The sequence below is a fragment of the Ursus maritimus genome, unplaced genomic scaffold (genome assembly GCF_017311325.1).
Source record: "Ursus maritimus isolate PB19 unplaced genomic scaffold, ASM1731132v1 scaffold_27, whole genome shotgun sequence".
Lineage (NCBI taxonomy): Eukaryota > Metazoa > Chordata > Mammalia > Carnivora > Ursidae > Ursus > Ursus maritimus.
Genome location: NW_024425230.1, coordinates 7,988,713 through 8,006,889, shown reverse-complemented (window position 1 = coordinate 8,006,889; position 18,177 = coordinate 7,988,713). Strand labels below are relative to the sequence as shown.

The 18,177-nt window shown below is 42.4% G+C and overlaps 1 long non-coding RNA gene across 1 annotated transcript; it reads left to right on the top strand.

Moving 5' to 3' along the window:
* Positions 1-330: 330 nt before the first annotated feature.
* LOC103659983 lies at positions 331-17,540 on the top strand. The gene is made up of 3 exons (XR_567643.2): positions 331-442; positions 9,030-9,114; positions 16,258-17,540. It is a non-coding gene; the product is annotated as an uncharacterized LOC103659983 (long non-coding RNA).
* The last annotated feature ends 637 nt before the right edge of the window (positions 17,541-18,177 follow it).

Genomic DNA, 18,177 nt, shown 5'->3' with positions numbered 1-18,177 from the left:
ATTCTGTGTAAATGGTATGAAGTGACTTATTTGGTTTTTCTGTCTCAAAGTACCTTCTTGGTCTGGTGGATATTTTACTGTCCCTCCCCCACTTAACAACAATCCTGGCATCCCTAGAATAAATCCCACTTGATTGTGGTGAATGATTTTTTAATGTATTGTTGGATTCTGTTTATTAATATTCGAGGATTTTTACGTGTATGTTCATAGACCTATGAACTATAGACCTATAGTTCTCTTTTTCTGTGGTGTCTTTATCTGGTTTTGGTATCAGGGTAATGCTGACCTCATAGAGTGAATTTGGAAGCTTTCCTTCCTATTCTATGTTTTAGAATAGTTTGAGAAGAATAGGTATTGACTCTTCTTTAAATGTTTGGTAGAATCCCCCTGGTCCTGGACTTTTGTTTGTTGAGAGTTCTTTGATCACGGATTCCATCTCATTGTGAGTAGTAGTCTGTTCAAATTTTCTATTTCCTCCTGATTCAGTTTTGGAAGATTGTATGTTTCTAGGAGCTTAGCCATTTCTTCTAGGTTATCCAATTTACTGGCATATAATTTTTCATAATATTCTTATAATCCCTTGTATTCCTGTGGTGTCGGTATCATTTCTCCTTCATTTCTGATTCTATCTATTTAGGTCTTCTTTTTTTCTTGATGAATCTGAAGGTTTATCAATTTTGTTTATCTTTTCAAAGAACCAACTCCTGGTTTCATTGATCTGTTCTATTGTTTTTTAGTCTCTATTTTATTTATTTCTGCTCTAAAATTTGTTTTTGCCTTCCTTCTACTAGCTTTGGGATTTGTTTTGTCTTCTTTTTCTAGCTCCTTTAAGTGTAAGGTTAGGCATTTTGAGATTTTTCTTGTTTCTTGAGAGAGGACTGTATTGCTATAAACTTCCATCTCAGAACAGCTTTTGCTGCATTCCAAAGATTTTGTATCATTGTGTTTTCATTAGTCTCCATCTATTTTTTTAATTTCTCCTTTGATTTCTTTCTTTTTTTAAAAGATTTTATTTATTTATTTGACAGAGAGAGAGACAGCCAGCAAGAGAGGGAACACAAGCAGGGGGAGTGGGAGAGGAAGAAACAGGCTTCCCAGCAGAGCAGGGAGCCCGATGCGGGGCTCCATCCCAGGACCCTTATATCACACCCTGAAGCGAAGACAGATGCTTAACGACTGAGCCACCCAGGTGCCCCTCTCCTTTGATTTCTTGACTGACTCATTCATTGTTTAGTAGCATGTTATTTAGCCTCCGTGTATTTGTGTTCTTTCCAGACTTTTTCTTGTGATTGATTTCTAATTCCATACTGTTGTGGCTGATTTCAAACTTTTTGAATTTGAGACTTGTCTTGTTGCCTAACATGTGATCTATCCTGCAGGGTGTTCCATATGCATTCGGAAAGAATGCGTATTCTGTTTTGGGACAGAATGTTCTGTAAGCATGTGTTAGGTCCATCTGGTCTAATGTGTCATTCAAAGCCACTGTTTCCTTATTAATTTACTGTCTGGATAGTCTATCCATTGATTTAATTGTGGTGTACAAGTCCCCTACTACTGATGTACTGCTGTCCATTTCTTCCTTTATGTCTGTTGATAGTTGTGTCACGTATTTAAAATGTTAAATGCCATCTTAGGTGCACAGATATTTACAACTGTTAGATTCTCTTGCTTGATTAGTCCCTTTATTATTATGTGATGTCCTTCTTTGCCTCTTGTCACTGTCTTTGCTTTAAAGTCTATTTTGTCCAATAAAAGTATTGCTACCTCAGCTTTCTTTTCACTTGCATTTGCATGGTAAATATTTTTCCATCCCTTCACTTTCAAGCTGCATGTGTCTTTAGGTTTAAGGTGAGTCTCTTGTAGATGGGTCATGCTTTTTAATCTATTTGGTGTATTTTGATTCAAGCATTTAGTTCATTTACATTTAAGGTAATTATTGATAGGTATGTACTTATTGCCATTTTGTTACTTGTTTTACAGATGTTTTTGTAGTTCTTTTTTCCTTTCTTATCTTGTTCTCTTCCCTTCTGGTTCAATGGCTCTCTTTAGTGTTATGCTTGGATTCTTTTTTCTTCATTTGTCGTGTATTATAGGTTTTGATTTATGGTTACCATTGGGCTCCTATATAACATCTTACGTGTAGAGCATCTATATTAAGTTGATGGTTGCTTAAGTTTGAACCCATTCTAAAAGCACTAAGTTTGGGGGCACCTGGGTAGCTCAGTTAAGCATCTGCCTTTGGCTCAGGTCATGATCCTGGGGTCCTGGCTCAGGTCATGATCAGGGACTCTGCTTCCCTCTCCCTTTGCCCTCCCCCCACCTCGCTCATGCTCTGTCTCTCTCTCAAATAAATAAATAAATAAAAATAAAAAAATAAAAGCACTAAATTTTGACTCCCCCCCAAGTTTTATGTATATGATGTCATACTTTACACCTTTTTATTTGTGAATCCCTTGACTGATTTTTGTAGATATCATTGACTCTACTACTTTTGTGGTTTAACCTCCATACTGGTTTTATAAATGATTCATCTCTTTTTATTATATGTTTGCATTTGCCTGTAAAATGCTTCCCTTTCATAATTTTCTTCCTCCTAATTATGCCCTTTTCTTCCCAAAGAATTCCTTTTAACATTTCTCATAAGGCTGGTTTATTGGTGATGAAATCTTTTACCCTTTGTCTGGGAAACTCTATTTCTCCTTCTATTCTGAATAGAACCTGGCTGGATAGGATATTCTTGATTGCAGGTTTCTTTTTCCTTTCATCACTTCGAATGTATCATGCCACTATCTTCCGGCCTGCAAAGTTTCTGCTGACAAAAATCAGTCTTATGGGGTTTCCCTTGTATGTAACTGTTTTCTTCCCTCTTGCTGCTTTTCAAAAATCTTTACCACTACTTTTTGTGCCTTTTTTTTTTTTTTTTTTTTTTAGTTTTTGCCGTTTTACTTACATTGTTTCTTGGTGTGAACCTCCTTGGGTTAATTGTGTTGGGGACTCTCTATGCTTCCTGGATCTGGATGCGTTTCCTTCTCCCACATTAGGGAAGTTTTTGGCTAATATTCCTTCAAATAAATTTTCTGCTCCCTTTTCTCTCTGTTTTCCTTTGAGATCCTTATTATGCAAATGTTATCATGCTGATGATGTTACTGAATTCCCTTAACCTATTCTCATTTTTAATTCTTTTTTCTTTTTGTGTTTCAACTTGGTTGCTTTCCTTTTATTTTTTTTTTTAAGATTTTATTTTTTTATTTGACAGAAAGAGAGATAGCCAGCAAGAGAGGGAACACAAGCAGGGGAAGCATGAGAGGAAGAAGCAGGCTCCCAGCAGAGGAGCCTGATGTGGGGCTTGATCCCAGGACCCTGGGATCACGCCCTGAGCCGAAGGCAGATGCTGAACGACTGAGCCAGCCAGGCACCCCATCAACTTGGTTGCTTTTCATTACTCTGTCTTCCAGATCGCTGATCCATTCTTCTGCACCCTCTAATCTGCTATTGATGCCCTCCAGTGTATTTTTTATTTTAGTTATTGAGTTCATCTCTGATTTGTTCTTTTTAAGATTTTCTGTCTCAGTTGACAATTCACTGATACCCTCCACTCTTTTCTCAAGCCCAGTGAGTATCTTGGTGAGCATTACTTTGAATTCTTTATTAGGCATATTGCTTATCCCCATTTCATTTAGCTCTTTTCCTATTGTTTTGTCTTGTTCTTTCACTTGGGACATAGTCCTCTGCCTCATTTTATCTGACTTTCTGTGTGTGTTTCTATGTATTAGAAAGGTCAACTGTGTCTCCTGATCTTGGAAGTAGTTGCCTATGAAGAAGAGGTTCTGTGGTGCCCTGTAGCACACTGCCCCTCTCTGGGGCTGTCACAGGCTTGTAGTCAGACTAGGTGCCTGCCCTCAGTCCATCTGTTATGGCTGAGGTCACAGCAACTGCAGGGCACTCTCCCTGGGCTGCCCACAGAGGTTTTTAATGGTGGGCAGAGCCAGCAGTCAGACCAGATGCCTACACCCCCACACTAGTCTGTCTATTGGAACTGCAGTCACACAGATCAGGGTGTTCTCCCTGTGCTGTCCGCAGATAGATATTTGTTATAGACAGGGATGGTAGTCAGACCAGATGTCTGTCCCCAGTCCATCTGCCAGGGCTGCAGTACTGATGGGCAGGGCACCTCTCTGTGCTGTTGGTCCCTTATGGGGTTGCTCGTAGGGTGTTTTGGGGCAAGAACTGCTTTGGAGGAATGCCTGTCAAGTGGGGCAGGCTGTATGGGATGGATCCACCCATACAAGAGTGGGGGCAGAGTGCACGGTGCTAGCAAGATAGGTGCAGTTTTCTGAGTGGTTCCTGTAATTGTCCAGCTGTCTAGACCTGGGGAGGTTAGAGGGAGAGAAATGGCACTCACTCTAGCACTTTTGTTCTTGAAGAAGTCCTGTAGATCCCTGCCCCTTCACTGCACATTCTGAGATTAGTAAATAAGTCTCCCATATGTATATCACAGGTACTTTTCAAGCTGCTGCTTCTATGCTGTCTCAACTGGGTTATTTATTATGCTGGCTCTTTAAGGGTGGGGACTCTCTGAGCTAGACCTGCTGATTTTTAAAGTGTCCAGAGTTAAGCACCCCTGATTGTGAAAACTCACAAAGTTAAGCCCTACTAGATTTCAAAGCCAAATGTTACGGGGATTCAACTTTCCAGTGTGGGTACCCCATGCCTGGGGTACCTGGTATAGGATCTAATCTTCTCACTTCTCCATGCTTCTGGTATCCCTCTGTCTGTGATTAATCTTGCCAGGGGTCTGGCTCTCAGCTGCATTTCTGCCCCCCTACCCTTTTTGTTGTGGCCTCCCCTCTACAATTAACTGTGGAAAGTCTGTTCTGCTAGTCTTCCAGGTCATTTTCAGAGTTATTTGTACATATATAGCTATTATCTCAGGGTATCCATGGGATGGAGATATATATTTATCTCCATATATATATATCTCATATATGTAAAATCTTCCATGTCTCTACCTAACTTTTTCAATATATAAAATACAGTTATAATAACCATTTTAATGTTCTTCCCTGTTAGTCCTAACATCTCTGTCAATTATGGGTCAGTTTCAACGGTTTTTTCCTCATTATGGGTCATGTTTCCCTGTCTCTTCGCATGCCTGGTAATCTTTGGATGACAGAGATCTGAAATTTGCCTCATTGGGTATTGAATATTTTTGTATTCCTGTAAATCTTTAGTTTTGGCCTGGGAAGCAGTTAAGTGCCTTGGAAGCAATTTGATCCTTTTGGGTCTTGCTTTTATGGTTTGTTAGGCAGGTCTAGGGCAGTGCTCAGCCCAGACTAATTATTTTCTGTCACTGAGGCAAGACTTTCCTGAGTACTTTATCCAATGTCCTATTAATTATTACATTTTCCACTCTGGCTGGTAGGAACAGGCGCTTTTCCTGGCCTTCTGTTAATATTTGAGGGGGATCCTTTGCAGATTTTAAGAGTTCTGTCTATAGTAATCTTTTTTCTGGTACTCTGTCTTGCAAACTCCAGTCACCTGCCCCCCCCCCCCAACGTCAGTTCAGTCTATTCAACTCTGGGAGTCACCTCGGTCCCACTTGGCTCACTGTTCTTTTTTTTCTTTTAAAGATTCTATTTTAAGTAATCTCTTCACCCAATGCGAAGCTCAAACTTACAACCCCGAGATCAAAAGTTGCACGATCTGCTGACTGAGCTAGCCGGGTACCTCTTGGGCTTGCTCTTCTATATTGTATCTCAGAAACTCTCTGAACGCAGTAGCTGGAGCAGCCATATGATCGTTTGCATGATCTCATGTATCTAGGATCACTGTCTTTCATTACCTGATGACTAGTCTGTTGACACTATTATCTATTTGATTTGGTTGTTTCAGGTGAGTGGGTAAAAGTAGACACTGCTATCCCATCTGGACTGGAAGTAGAAATCCAAAAAGAGAGAACTTAATATAAAGAATTGTACACTGGGCACAAAGTTGTTAACTTGTTAACCAAAGGGTGAGGGCAAACACTAAGATATCGTGGAAGTGGCAGCTATGGAAGCAGCTACTATTCCTAGGACCGAGGGAACAATGGGAAGAGGTTGGGATTCTTAAGACTTAGAATCTTAGCGGTGGGGCCTCACAGAGCTGAAACGCAGACAAAACTCAGGGAAAACTGAATCCCATGAGCTGCTGCTATAGGAAGGAACTGCCTCTGTTGGAATGAAGAAGCATGGCTGGGGTAATGCTCATAGGAGAAAGAGGCAGGTAGGAGAGAAAAATCCCTTCGCACACACCCCCACTGCCACTTCAGCCTTGCATCCTCCTTCTAGCACCCCCCCCGCCGCCATCGGCAGTGACTGACAAGGAGCTGCTGGGTAAGCAGAGATGTGTTTTGCCAAGTCCCGATCCACATATCACAACCACCACCCACAGCAGAGTGGGACTAAAGCTAAAAGAGAATTAATAACCAGCAAGCCAACCAAGGCAATAGTGAACAGACCTCTCAATTAGGTGGAGAACGCCAACGCTTCTGCATACTTGTTTGTTTCCAGAGTATGAATCAGCCCTTAATGTTAACAAACGGCACTGCAGGCATTATCAGAATATGTAATCAAATTATCCACAAGCCATGGCTGGCAAAAGCTTGGCTAGATTTACTGCAAAGATATATCACGGCCTGATTATAACTGTAAGAAGTTGGCAACAACCTAGATATCCAATAATAGGGAAATGGTTAAATTATGGTATAGACAAACAATGGGATACTGTAATATTATTTTGTAGGATATATTATGTGGTGATGTTTTTACAGTCATGTAAAAACATGAATTTGCTCACATTTTACCTCTTTTGTTGTTCTTCATTCCATCCTGCTGCTTCAACTCCCAACCAGGTGTATTGAAGAACGACTCTTAGAATTTCCCTTGGTACAGGTCTGCTGATTGTAAACTTCCCCAATTTTTGTCTAAAAATGTCTTTATTTTGCCTTAATCGTTAAAAAATAGTTTTCCTGGGTAGAGAATTCTGGGATGGCATTAATTTCCTTTCAAGTCACTGTAGATATCATTCCAATGTCTCCTGGTTTCCAGTAGTTTTTCTGACAGAAGCCAGCTATCAGTCTAACTGCTCATCAAGGATAAGCTCCTATAAGGATGTCTTTTTCCTATGGCTGATTTTTAAGTTCTTTCTTTGTCTTTGGTTTTCAGTAGTTTTACATATTATGTCTACGTGTCTTCTTTGTATTGATTCTATTTGGGATCTGTTGGGTTTTTGAGTCTGTGGATTGATGTCTTTTATCAGGTCTGGAAAAAATGTCTACCATTATTCCTTCGAATAACACTTCTGATTTTTTTTCTCTCCTCTTCTACTGTGATGACAATTCCAAATATGTTAGATCTTCTCTCTATATCTACTATGTATCAACTACAATCTTTACCTTGTTTTCTGTATTATTCGGCAATTTTATTTCTCTTTGCTTCATTCCAGATTGTTTATTTTGACCTATCTTTCAAATAATTCTTTTAGTTTTGACTAATTAGCTATAAACCTGTCCATGAACTATTATTTTCAGCTACCAACTTGTTTTCACCCTAAAATTTACTTCTTTTATTTATTTATTTTTTATTTTAATCCTATGTCATTTTACTTCCTTGGCAAACATTTCAATCTTGCTTTTTTTTTTTTTATCTCCTTGTACAAGAGAAACATCTCTGTTTACGACATGTTTCATGGTTGTTACACTGGGAGTTTTAATGTCTTGGGTCCCTGAGAGTCCAATGCTCGTTGTTTTTCCAGTTCTCCCTTATATGGTCTTGTCCCCTCATGTGTCTAATTATCTTTGATTATGTGCTGGAAAGTACTTAAAAAATTATGTGTGGAAATAATTTGAAGTGTAGGATGGGCTTACCCTCCCTCAAAGAAGATTGTGATTGTTTCTGTCAGGCATCTGGGAACAGTTACAGTCCACAACTCCCTTCATTCTGGTGCCAGGCTGAGATTTCTCTGAGCCACCAAGATGACAGGAAGCCAGGTTGCAAACTCTGCTCAGGCCTTTAAGTCAGGGTAAGGGACTTCCAAGGTTCTCACCCTTGGCAGGCCCCAGATTCAGACAGTGTTTTCTAGTCTTGAGAGGCCAGAAAAGAATGCAGCTCAACCTCTCAGATATCTCTTATAGGCTGACAAATGGCCCAGGACAAAAATGGGTATCATTCTCTTGGTACACCTTTCTGTGTTACCACACCTTATGCCCAGATCTTGGCCTAATAATTGCATGATTAAAAAAAAAAGTTAAACTTATCTTGTACAGTTTTTTTTTTTAATTTCTTTTAGAAGGAAGCTTGGCCCGAATCATCCAGTCTACCATTGCAAGAATACATTTGAGAAAAGGGAGAGGGTGCCATTGGAAGGGGCTAGTTGAAGCTCTCTATTCTCTACTTGAGGGTCACAGTAGCCAATGCCAATTGTAAGGCATGTACAATGTAATTTTTTTTTTTTAATTCAAGTGGCTCTGCCACTTATTAGCAAGTCACTTTGCTTTTCTGAGTCTCAGTTTCTTCATGGATCAAATGATAGGAATAATCTATATAGCACAGGGTTAGAGCAAACGATGGATGTGAAATGGCTTTGTGACAAAGCAAATATTATCATTATTATTTCGGCATTTTCCAAATGTAATTTTGCTTTTTACTAATAAGAGTCAAGCTCTAGAAGTTTGTAAGTGGCTGAAATATATTTTTCAAATAAATAAAATGATTACTGATAATAGTCAAGCTCTTGAAGTTTGCGAATGGGTTAGAACTATGTTTAAAATAGTTTGGGATTCTTGGCTATTTGGATGTGATCAGCTTCTAAACATTTATTGAGCCGTACATCCACAGTGTGCATCTTTATGTATATGATTTCATATTTCAATAAAATGTTTAAAAACCAAAAATTTATATCGTATTTGAATGAGTAATGTATGCATATGGGATAACATTTAAAAGGTAGAAAGGGCTAAAAATAGTTTTTCTTTTTATCCTGACCTGCAGCCTTTCAGTTTCAGTCCTCAGCAGCCACCACTGTTGGTTTCTTCTGTATTGTTCCAGGGATTACACGATGCATGTCAAAGCACAGGTGTGTATACAGGTGTGTGTACCTACGTGATCTGCCTTTTTATACTCAATGTCAGCATCCTCTACATGTTGTTCTGCAACCCACTTTTTTCACTTAATATAAATCATTCCTCAGCCCTACTTACAGACCCATTTACAGTTACAGCTACTTAGTATTCTGTTGTATGGATGTTCCATAATTTGTGTACTAATATTAGATACACCACTCTTTTGTACTATGTACCCAAGAACATTATTTACACACTGTTTGTGTGAATGTATTTTAGGGCACATTTCTAGAAGAGGAAATGCTGATTTAAAGAGTATGTCCAGGGGTGCCTGGGTGGCTCAGTTGGTGAAGCGTCCAACTCCTGATATTGGCTCAGGTCATGATCTCATGGGTTATAAGATTGAGTCCTGTGTGGGGCTCCGTGCTCAGTGGGGAGTCTGCTTGAGATTCTCTCCCTCTGCCCCTCCCCCCACTTGTGCTCTCTCATTCACTCTCTCTCTAAAATAAAAAAATCTTTAAAAAAAATAGTGTGTCCATTTAAAATTCTGATATATCCAGATTGCTTTCTGTAGAGGTTGTACTGAAATACACCCCCATCAGCAATGTATGAGATTTGAGAGTGTCTGGTTCCCCATAGCCTTGCCAATATATATAAAGCTTCTTTAAGTTATTTTCTTTCCATTTGCCAGTTTGATAGGAGGAAAAAAAGGAAAACAAAGATATCTCCTTGTATTCCTTTTATATGGGTGACATCTTTTCATATGTTTAGAAACAATTCTAATTTTCTATGAAGCTTACCATTTGTGTTCTTAGTGCATTTTTCTATTGATCTGTTAGCTTTCTTTTTATTGGTTTGTGGTTTGCAAATATTCTTTGCTAATTTGTCCTTTCACTTTGTGGTTGTTTTAGTCACAGAAATGTTTTATTCTTATGTGGCCATATTTAGTAATGTCGCCCTTAGACATGAAGATTTTATAGTATAAAGATGTTGATTTTCACAAAATTACTTTAAAAAGATGAATACAAACCCAATAAAAATACCAGTGAGTCTTTCTTCTTCCTTCCTCCTTTCTTCTTTCCTCCTTCCTTCTTTTGCTTTCTTTCTCTTTTCTTTTCTTCCTCCCTCCCTCCCTTCCTTCCTTCCTTTGAAAGTAGACAAGCTGTTTCTAAAATTTGCATGGAAAAACTAAAAACACCTAAATAATCGGAAAAAAACTCCAAAAAGATTAATGAGGGGTGACTGTGCCCATTACACATTTTAAACTATTACAAAGCTACATTAATTAAATCTGTAATAAAGTACCCCAAACTGGGTGACTTAAAACAAGAGAAATTTATTCTCTCTCGGTTCTAGAGGCAAGAAGTCTGAAATCAAGGTGTCAGCAGGCCATGCTCCCTCTGAGACTCTGGACTGAATCCTTTCTTGTCTCCTCCCACCTTCTGGTGGTGGCTGTCAATCATTGGTGTTCCTTAGCCTGTAGCTACATGGTTCCAAACTCCACCCCTGTCATCACGTGGCACTCTATCTGTGTGTCTGTGTGTGTATCCAAATTTCCCTCTTATGAAGACACCTGTCTATTGGGTTAGGGACCCACCCTACTCCAGTATGATCTCATCTTAACCAATTACATCCGCAATGATCCTATGTAAAAATAAGGTCATATTCTGAAGTACTGGGGGTTATAACTCTAACATATCTTTTGGTGCAGTGGAAGGAAATGGACACAATTCAACCTATAATTTGAATGTATAGATGTCCACAGAACAGAATGGAGACCAAAATAAACCTAAAGACATTTGGGGATTTGGTATATTATAAAAATGAAGGGAAGGTGGAACAACTGTAGAGCAATTTGGAAGAAAGAAAAGTTGGATCGCATTCTTCCTCTTTATACCAAAGTAAATTCCAAATAACAAACCTTTGATCAAAGGTTTAAAAGAAGTGCTGGTAGAATGAGGGAATCTTAGAGTAGAAAAAGCCTTTCTAAACATGACCTAAAACCCAGAATCTGCAAATTTACTTGTAAAAATAGAAATTAAAATCGGTATATTGTCCCTACTGTGAAAGCTCTTCCACTCACTACTGGTTTCTGGGGTGAGTGGTGAAGGCATACAGTTACGGCTGCTCTGTCGGGGACTCTGGGTGACCCTGGGCATGCTCATGGGTGCTGCAGGTGAGCAATGCTGAGGTGAAGGCAGTGGAAGACTGACAATCTCAGATACAAAAGGAGAAGCTCTCCATCACTCGGCTGGGTACTGTAGATTCCGAGACTGAATTTGACCAGTGGCCCATATCGACTTAGGCCGAGGCTGGCAGATTTCCTCTGCTCATACCTCCATTCTCCGCTCCCCTGCCTGTGGGAGGGTCTAATCCATCACAGGCCTCTGAGCCAGGTGCTTCTCAACACAAAAAACTCCGGGTAGCTACCACCTAGCAACAACAGATGAAGCCTACTGGCCATCCTGGGATTGACCTATTATAAATACTGCCCGCACTGAATTATGCATTAATGTGATACCCTTAACTTTTCCTGTTTGTCCTTATAAGAAAGACCAGCATTCCTGGTTTGTTTTTGAAAATCACATTTGAATTTACTATACACCTGTCCTTAGGCACATTTATTATGTCTTCTAGCATTTGTTTCTCTTCTGTTAAAGTCCTTTGTCCGAAATTTGTCTCACACTTTAGTGCCAGGATAAACTCTCTCTCCGCAAATGTCTGGCATCTTTCTTTTTTCTAATAATGAGAAGCAAACAACTTGTAGTTCCCTGTTTGCCTTGGCTACTGAGCAACCCAGAACAAGTTTAAATGCTCAATAACAGGAACTATATGAGGTCTTTTTCCTTCTTTCTTTGTCCTCATTTTATAAGGCTCTTTTACCAGCCTCACTGTCCACAGTACCCTTTACTGTAAACCACCTTGGAGCCAGAGCATTTGCAGCACATAGTACAGGCGTCACCATCTGGGTCCCCTGCCAAGGCATCATGGGGCAGCCCCTTACCCCTATGCAAGGCTCCAGCTCTCTACTCTCCCTTGCTGCCTCAAGCCTGGTGGTGTCAATGACCTCTGGAGTGTTGCCAGCCCTGGGCCACCAAACCTTCCCTTCTTCATCTCCCTAAACCCTGCCCATGCTTTTGTATGCAGTCCCTTTATTAGGGTCTTCTTGATTACCCAGTTCATGCAGGCCATCTGTTTCTAGCCAAGACCCTGTCTGCTACCTACAGTGAATGTCCTGGGAGTGGGTCTGAGAAACAGACCCTCAAAATGGGACTGGGGACAATGCTGCATTGCTCACATATTTAAGGAGTGAGCAATGGGACACTGGTAAGCCATGGCATATAGTGGCACCTCAGGCATTCAAGGTGTCACTGGTGAGGTCATAGGAGAGGAGAGCAAAGCAATAGGAGATCCAAGGGCTGAGAAAGAGTCCCTGTGGCAAAAAAAGGGACTGGAAAGACAGTGAGGTCACCTGGCCACTTTTTTTTTTTTTTAAGATTTTATTTATTTATTTAACAGAGAAAGAGACAGCCAGTGAGAGAGGGAACACAAGCAGGGGGAGTGGGAGAGGAAGAAGCAGGCTCCCAGTGGAGCATGGAGCCGGATGTGGGGCTCGATCCCAGGACCCCGGGATCACACCCTGAGCCGAAGGCAGACGCTTGATGACTGAGCCACCCAGGTGCCCCCTGGCCACTTCTGATGGCCCCTGAGTATATAGGGAGGACAGGGAGAAGGACAAACTAAAGGTAGCTATTTATGGTCAATGCAGAACCCAAGTGGGAAATCAGAAAGCCCTGATGGAATTCCTGCATTGTCTGTGGTTGCGGGAGAGATTGGCTGGGGCCTGACTGCAAGGGTTGCAGAGCTGCATTGCCAGTTAAATGCTCAGCCCTGTCTGGTCTCTCACACTAAGGGCACTGATGGGAAAGAGTGCACCCTGAGCTATGTGTTGACACAGAGGAGACTGAAAACTTTGACCTCTAAATCCCTTTGCCTCAGCCCCAGCCAGTCTCCCCCTACAGGAACATCTTTCCATGAACACACCTGGGGCAGCTGCCTCTCCTGCTAATGCTGATTACAACCTCAGGACTCACCCCTTCCCCTCCTTAGGGCCTCCAGGCCACAGGAAAAGTTTGATCCCAGCATATCCCAGATGGAAGTTACCAGGCCTGCCATGGGAGGGCAGAGCTATACACTGAAATGCGTGGCAGGACCTCATCCATCTGTCCTGGCAGGAGTCTGGGAAGAATCAAAATAATGGACTCCAACGGTGTCAGACAATGAATTATAAAAGGATCGCTGGAGCCAAACTTCTCAAAATGGAATCCAGGGTTTAATGTGTTGGCTGGAGCCCTCTGGAATGGTGTTCAAATCTGCTAGACTCCTTACCTGATGCCTGTGGTCAAAGTGGCTTAGATTCAGCACCCCCAGATGCTGGCCTGAATGGACTGTTTAAGGATCCCTGCAGCTCATACAGGTCAGCCTCTTCCGGCAAGAAGGGTGGAGAGTGGGTATGGAGAGGTAAACAGAAATTACCCAGCACTCTCACGATCGCTATCCTTGTTAGTGATAAACACTGATGCCTCCTCATGACCGCCATCTTTAATGTGTTGATGAAGGGGTGTCCGCAGGGCCACTCCTAGAGGGCATCATTGAGGAGTGTGCTGTAGGCCACTGTACTAGCTTCCTTTGACTGCCATAACAAATTGCCACTAACTGGGTTTTCTTCTCTTACAGTTCTAAAGGGTAGAGTCTAAAACTGAAGTGTTGGCATGGCCATGCTCTCTCCAAAGCCCCTAGGGGAGGATCCTTCCTTGTCCTTTAAAGGCATTCCTTGGCTTGGGGCTGTTTCACTCCAACCTCTGCCTCTATCTTCACATGGTTGTCTTCTGTGTGTCCTTTCTTCTTCTAAGGACATCAATTGTTATGAGCTGAATTGTGTTCCCCAGAAGTCACATGTTGGAGCCTTAACCTCCAGTACCTCAGAATGTGACGGCATTTGGTCTTTATTTTTTTTTTATTTTTTTTTAAAGATTTTATTTATTTATCCATTTGACAGAGATAGAGACAGCCAGCGAGAGAGGGAACACAAGCAGGGGGAGTGGGAGAGGAAGAAGCAGGCTCCCAGCAGAGGAGCCTGATGTGGGGCTCGATCCCATAACACCGGGATCATGCCCTGAGCTGAAGGCAGACACTTAACACGCTGTGCCAACCCAGGCGCCCCGGCATTTGGTCTTTAAAGACATAAGGTCTTTAAAGACATAATTACATTAAAATGAGGCCTTAGGGTGGGCCCTAATCCAACCCGACTGGTCTCTTTAAAAGAGGAGATTGTGACACACAAAGGAGCACATCCACAGAGAAAAGACCATGTGAAGAGGCAAGAGGGTGGCCATCTCTGAGACAGGAGCAGAGCAAACCTGCAGACAGCTTTGACTTCCAGCCTCCAGATCAGAATCGTGAGAAGAGATTTCTGTTAAGCCACCCAGTCTCTGGTGCTGTTATGGCAGCCCTAGCAGCTGGTACACAATCACATTGGATTAGGGCCCACCCTAATTCAGTAGGACCTTGAATGATCTCGTTTTAACTTTTTTCTTTTTTTTTTTTTTAAAGATTTTATTTATTTATTTAACAGAGATAGAGACAGCCAGCGAGAGAGGGAACACAAGCAGGGGGAGTGGGAGAGGAAGAAGCAGGCTCATAGCGGAGGAGCCTGATGTGGGGCTCGATCCCATAATGCCGGGCTCACGCCCTGAGCCAAAGGCAGACGCTTAACCGCTGTGCCACCCAGGCGCCCCGTTTTAACTTTTTTCTAAAAAAGATTTTATTTACTTGAGAGAGAGAGCACGCAAGAGAGAACATGAGTTGGGGGAGAGGCAGATGGAGAGAGAGGCAGGCTCCCCACTGAGCAGGGAGCCGGATGCGGGGCTAGATCCCAGGACTCCAGGATCATGACCTGAGTCGAAAGCAGACGTTTAACTGACTGAACCACCCAGATGCCCCACACCTCATTTTAACTTGATCACATCTGCAAAGACCCTATTTCCAAATGAGGCCACATTCATAGGTCCCAGGGGTTAGGATTTCCAACATATCTTTTGGAGGACATATTTCAACCCATTAACAGCCACTAGGGGATCAGCTGATTAGCTGATATGTTGTCCCCAGGAACCCCAGCTTTCAGCCAAGTTCAGCCACTGAGAGACACTGGCATAAACCTGTTGGTGGGAAAGGGGGGGGGGTCAGAGTACTTATTCTCGTTCCTTCTCACTGGGAAGTGAGAGTCGGCTCTCTCTCCTGCAGGCCTGTCTCTCTCAGGCGGCTTTCGCCATACAGGCCCTCTCTCCCTCTGCAGGTTCCGGTAGTTGTTTTTTGTGCAATCTACAGGCTTGGGGGGCGGGGGAGAGGGCAGAGGGGAAGAGGACATCAACGGCTCCCCAGTGTTGTCAGCTGTCCCCAGTACTGTACCCTCCCTCCCTGATTTCCCTAAACCCCATCCACACCTCTGCAGTTAGCTCCTTCACGGACTACTCCTCCATCAACTGGACTGAGCGAGCCATGTCTCCTATTGGGCCCTGCCGATTACCAGGCCATTTTCTAGGCTCCTTTGGGGATTAGGGCGTGGTGTATTTATCAGAGCAGTATTCTTCCCCTTTGCTAGGCAATTCTCCTGACTATAAATCTTGGGGATGGTCCTTAAGGATCAAGTGAGGGCAGCCTTGATCCAGACTGGGGATTTCATAGGCTGAAAGATGGATATTACAAGATCCAAGAGGATTTACAGTATTTCCACTGCAAATGGCCAGCTTCCTTCCCTTCTCTGCATCTTATACATGGTTTTTGCTTCTTTCATTGAGAAGCAGTCTTTCTCCACCCTTTGCATCGGGCCTGGACTTAGGAATTGCTTTGGCTGATGGGATGGTAGCCAATGTGAAGCAAACAAACTTGGAAAGGTTAAGCACACTATTCTTAGAACAGAACCACCATGTGAACAAGCCCAGCTGGGCTGCCAGAGATTGAGAAACACATGGCCCAGTCACCTGCTGCCCAGCTGAGAGCCAGCCAACCAGTGAGTAAGGTGTTTGTACATTTGTGGTTGCCACAACACCACTGATACTGGTTACCTTCTGGCCTTTTCTAACTTCCTCGAACTCCAGTGTTTAGCGGTCAGAAGGTGAGAAAAAAAAGCGCTGAGGAGTGGCCGGAAAAGTAGGAGATAACCAGTCACGTGCAGTGGAGTCCTAGAAGTCAAGAGAGCAGTGTTTCTCAAGGAGTGCTCAATTATCGCAAATGATGCTTGCTTAAGGTGAGTATCGAGAATGATCCATCAGACTTAATACCACAGGCAACCTTAAGAAGAGCTTTGGTGAGGAAGAGGAACAGGAAAGAGAATACAGAAAACTTTTCCAGGGCGGGAACTGACAAAGGGAGCAGTGTAGGCAGTCTCCAGAGTAAAACCCAGTGTGTGGTGCTATGCAGACAAGAAAGGGAGGGCTGCAAGGAGGAGTCAAGTGCTACCAGACCAAATAAGGTGTGACCAAGAGTTCCACCAGTTTGAAATCTGATGACACAGCCTGGTCAGTGTGAAGCAGAGGGTAGGGCAGGATGGAAGAGGACAGGTGGAGACAACTAAAAGCTTGCGCTACAGGGAAGGGCACCACAAGGAGCCAGGGCTTTGTTTATACAATATGGCCTTGATCTTGTTTGAATGCAAAGCATGTGAATATTTGGTGAAGAGTAGTAGAGATGGCAGAGGGGAAGGGAGAGGAAGGAGAGGCAAGAGTGGAGTCCATGAGGAGGGGATGGGATCCAAATGGCTGTCTTTCTCCCCATGTACAGAAGCAGGTGCACTGGCCAAAGACAGAACTCTAGCTACTGGTTTCAACTGATGATTCACGTGTATTTTGCCCACGAATCTACTAACATTGCTCCAGGATCAGGAAGGACTGGGTCACACATTCATCACTGAAAACTTATACCTCCCAAGTGTCTATCATACCAGTTCCAAGCTGCCATCCCAGCTGCAGCCCCTCTGCCGAGGCATGAGGCAGTGTCCTGGCCAGTTCGACATAGCTCCAACATGGCTCTGACATGGCTCTCCCGGCCCTAGCCCACTCCCTTCTTCCCCAAAGGCCTCAGGTTCTGGCCCTACTTCCTCATCCTTTCAAGAGGAGAGCAAGACCCACTTTCCCTGGCTACCTCCGTCCACCCTTCTGGATGCTTTCTGCCCTAGGATTGTAGCACACAATTTTCAACCATTAATAATATTAATTAATAACCAAATATTAACTATAAATATTAATAATGGTACTTTCCCACATAACTGGTTCATTAGCCAGATAGCTCTCCACCCTGGTTATCCATAGCCCCTGGCTATTAGGAACACAAGGGTAAAGTCAACCATGGTGATCAAGGCTCAGAATTCAAGCATCGTTTCTTCCCATGTGCTCATGACTCACTAATTTCTAGATTTATGGAAAAAATGAGGCTTGAGGGAAATGAGTCACATCTCAGAGTATACTAAAACATGCCCTTCTACTTCTAAAATGAAACACAGAGAGCAACTTAACACACGTTTTTCAGCTACAGAATATACATGAAGGAAAGAATTATTAAAAAGTTCCTTTAGAGCCCACAAGGGACTCTCTCAATGTAAACAACAAATCTGGATGAAATACTTTAATCCAAGTCTGAAACTTCCCATGCTGTAAATCTTCTATGCTGGTTAAAAGCCAATCTAGTTAAAAACTGGAAACTGGGATCTCCTAAACCTCACAAGCCCCACCCTTGTTTTCACTGACCCTCTCTTCTGTCTGGAACCCCCACTGTTCCCACCCAAAATTAAACTCAAATGTCTCCGGACTCAAATTCTTAGTCTGGACTATTCCAACCTATTTGTAAATACACTGATCTTCATGTGTCCTGTTTTTGTTCTCCCCAACCCTCCACAAGAGACTGTAAATTCCACAGGACCAGACTATATTTTTTCCTTTATATATATCAAGAAGACAACCTCAGAATACTTCACACACACCAGATACTCAACAGATGTTGACTAATTTATATACGAGACCACT